The sequence below is a fragment of the Alosa pseudoharengus genome, unplaced genomic scaffold, assembly GCF_046254945.1.
Source record: "Alosa pseudoharengus isolate Yale_2024_CS ecotype anadromous, Long Island Sound unplaced genomic scaffold, YU_APseudo_1.1 YU_APseudo_1.1_scf_24, whole genome shotgun sequence".
Lineage (NCBI taxonomy): Eukaryota > Metazoa > Chordata > Actinopteri > Clupeiformes > Clupeidae > Alosa > Alosa pseudoharengus.
The window spans coordinates 17,847,849-17,851,746 of NW_027468689.1; the positions used below are offsets into that span (position 1 = coordinate 17,847,849).

Here is a 3,898-nt window from a genome sequence, read left to right on the forward strand (position 1 = left end):
AGATGCATAGCGGACGCGTTAACTACACCTTGCGCTCTCCATAGGAAACCAATGGGCTATGTGCGGCACGGTGGGCTTTGCCGCGAATGCGTACCCAATGCGTCATGTGAAACGCCTGTGTGGGTTGCATTGTCCCTCTCGCACGATACAGGTGTTGAAAACGGCAACTCCTCTAAGCTGGCATTAGATGGGCATGTCACATATTATTGACTTTTTTGGTTAGGCCTACCAAGCGCACATTTATATTTGAATTAAGATTATGGATCATTTAAAATAAAAGCAAATTGCCCGCACTGTTACTGAAAGCGTCCGATATGTCGCTCTTAGAAAGGCCAAATCCGAATGCGTCCTGTGAAACGCATATGTGGGTTTTATTGAAGAAAGCCATGAGCGTCTCTCTCGCACGATAATGTGTTGAAAACGACCAATCAAATCCTCTATGCAGACAATAGATGGCATGGGCATGTCACATATTATTGTGTTTTTTGGCTAAGCCTAACAAGCACACTTTCATGTTTAAATTAAGGTTACTGGATCATTTGAAACAAGACCAAATTGTCCGCGCTTTTACTGAAAGCGTCAGATATGTCGCCCTTGGATTGAAGGCCAAATCCGAAAGCGTCCTGTGAAACGTGGGTTGCATTGGAGAAAGCAATCTCTCTCTCGCACAGTAAAGGTGTTGGAAACGGCCAATATACTCCTCTATGCGGGCAATAGATGGCACGGGCATGTCACCTGTTATTGTGTTTTTTTGTTAGACCTACCAAGCACACGTCCATGTTTAAATTAAGGTTAGGCTACTGGATAATTTAAAACAAAACCAAATTGCCGCACTGTTGCTGAAGGCGTTGGATATGTCGCCCTTGTATTGCAATTTGGCCAAATCCAAATGCGTCCTGTGAAACGCCCGTGGGTTGCATTGAAGAAAGCCATGAGCGTCTCTCTCGCACGATAAGGGTTTTGAAAATGACCAATCAAATCCTCTATGCAGGCAATAGATGGCATGGGCATGTTACATATTATTGTGTTTTTTGGCCAAGCATAACAAGCACACATTCATGTTTAAATTAAGGTTACTGGATCATTTGAAACAAAAGCAAATCGTCCGCGCATTTACTGAAAGCGTAAGATATGTCGCCCTTGGATTGAAGGCCAAATCCGAAAGCGTCCTGTGAAACGTGGGTTGCATTGGAGAAAGCCATCTCTCTCTCGCACGGTAAAGGTATTGAAAACGGCCAATATACTCCTCTATGCGGGCAATAGATGGCACGGGCATTTCACCTGTTATTGTGTTTTTTTTGTTAGACCTACCAAGCACACGTCCAGGTTTAAAATAAGGTTAGGCTACTGGATAATTTAAAACAAAACCAAATTGTCCGCACTGTTGCTGAAAGCGTCGGATATGTCGCCCTTGTATTGCAATTTGGCCAAATCCGAATGCGTCCTGTGAAACGCCCGTGGGTTGCATTGGAGAAAGCCATGAGCCCAGAGCGTCTAATAACATCGCTGGTGGTTTTACGCTGAAGTTGGTTGAAAGCCATGAGCGTGCACCTACACGCGAAAGGGTGCTATATGCGTGGACAGAAAACGCTGAAGGACGTGACAAAACGGCCTTATATGACGCCCTGAGATGAGAACGGGTTGGAATGTTAAACAAACTTTACCGCGGTGCTGGGGTGGTGGTCTGACAGACTCTTTGTTAAAATATCACTACATGATGATTGCACAGCAGGGTTCTGTTATGTAAGTTGGTGCATAGAAGAACACAGCTACACAGAGGCAGTGGTGGAATGTAACGAAGTACAAATACTTCGTTACTGTACTTAAGTAGATTTTCCACGTATTTGTACTTTACTTAAGTAAAATGTATAGTGCATACTTTTGACTTTTACTTCGTTACATTTTACAGCAATTATCTGTACCATTGTTCCTTTTTACGATACATTTTATGATCAGTTTTTTTTTCTCTCTGACAAACACGTTTGTTTTACCAGGGGGCGGGGTTGCTACCAAAGATTCTGGAGCGCTACGTGCATTCTTAGAAACATAAGCTTTTAGTCTAGACCAGGCAAAGCCTGAGCTTGTAGCCATCTGCATTCGGTAGGCTATTCACCAGACCCATGGCTACACTGTACATGCAACTGTGTTCTGTGCCTTTCTCTGTCTGTTATCTGCAGCGTTAGGGCCTCCTCTCCGATGAGATTGCTATCCGCGGATCAGCGAAGTTACAGGCTATGCCCATGCTTCTGTCACACGTCTGATCATTTGCGGCACAAATGAATGGTAGCCTAGACTATTATTGAACCGGTGGCCGGAAAAAACGTAACATTTTCCAGATTAGGAAATATTCCTTAATTGTGTGTGATCAAATAAAGATGCATAGCCTACAATTGGGGGGTAGTAATGTGAGCGCTCATTCAATGTCTATGCGTCTGCGCAAGTGAAACTGAACCTAGAATTCTAATCATAAAGACACCTTTCTTAGCAACTTTTCTGTTCAATCAGCATAATTAGCATTACGATCCACCCGACGTTTCCCTTGTCTACCCCGTTAAACTTCAGGCAAAGATCCTTGATTACTAGCTCCGCTTTAACCCTCTCTGCTTCAGGCTCTCGGTGTTTTGCTGAATGATATTACTCAGCAGATCACCCTAGTAACCAGAATTACAGTCTTGTAGGTCAGAATGTAAACTGTGCCACAGATGGCAAGCACAATTGCATTAGCTTAAAACTATTTAGTCGAGTATAACCTAAAACTAGCTTAATTAAAATACCACAGCCCATACTGATTTTTCCTTTTAGAATATAGATATTAAGAGAATAAATCATTATGCAAATACTTTTACTTTTAATACTTAAAGTACATTTAAAAGCAGGTACTTTTTACTTTTACTTAAGTAGGGTTGTCATTGTGGTACTTTTACTTTTACTAAAGTAAATATTTCTCTGTGTATTTGTACTTTTACTTAAGTACTGAGTTTCAGTACTTCCTCCACCACTGCACAGAGGTATAAAGATATCAAGTTTACTGAACTCTTCAGTCTCTAGTCTTACATTGTTTCCCGTAACTCTCCTGCGTCACACTTGACCCCCTGACCCTTTGAGTCATCAGTCACAAACTAATCCACACAACAGGGTTAAGCTCGGGTTGGGTTGTGTGTGAGTTTGACTTCATCTTTTGCACAGCCTGACGGCACACCAAGTATACATCAGGACTTTTCTTGTCTGACTTTGAATAAGATCTATTTCATCTATTTAAGAGTCAAGGTGTGTTGCAAGACGAGGCAGAAGTATGGAAAAATAAAGGCTCTCAGAAAATGCAGACCTCTGTCAAGGCCACGCAGATGCAGCTCTGGTCTATGCAAGTCAAAACCGAGATGTTACTGTATATCTACATAAATACTGTCCAGTAATCATAAGATGTACATAACCTTAAGGCGAGCAGTTCGATATGAAAATGCTACACTGCATGAATTCATTCATGAGAACTACTAGCCTGGTTAAAACCAGACTCCTTCACTTTGTGAAAAGAGTCGTGGGTCTCACGATTGGGAAATGTTTCCAACACTAGCATGGTGACGGGCGTAGACTTTGCGTTAACTTTGAAATCATTGGTCCAGCCTAACCAATCACATTATCAGCAGTCTTGAAACAATGCATGTAGGCCTACCTTGATAAATTTGCACATTCTTCCGAATGCAATTTCTGATGTTTGCAGGCGTTCCTACTAACTACCGTTTACCACAATTATAGTGTCAACCCCTTTTGGCCAGTCTTCCGCGGACAAATGCAAACGTTAGTGAATTATGGTGCTCCAGACCAGTATCTCCCTGATAGGAGATCTAGGAAGGCATGGCCAGCCTAGAGAACTACATGCTTTTCTGTGAACTCCTAAGGC

General features: G+C 42.4%; 1 long non-coding RNA gene across 1 annotated transcript in view; it reads right to left on the reverse strand.

The window, feature by feature from the left end:
* LOC143141975 (uncharacterized) overlaps positions 1 to 16 on the reverse strand; it is a 4,008-nt gene extending 3,992 nt beyond the window's left edge. The window contains exon 1 of the long non-coding RNA XR_012990847.1: positions 1 to 16. This exon is cut by the window's left edge and continues 286 nt beyond it. This is a non-coding gene — a long non-coding RNA (uncharacterized LOC143141975).
* Between the last annotated feature and the right edge of the window lie 3,882 nt (positions 17 to 3,898).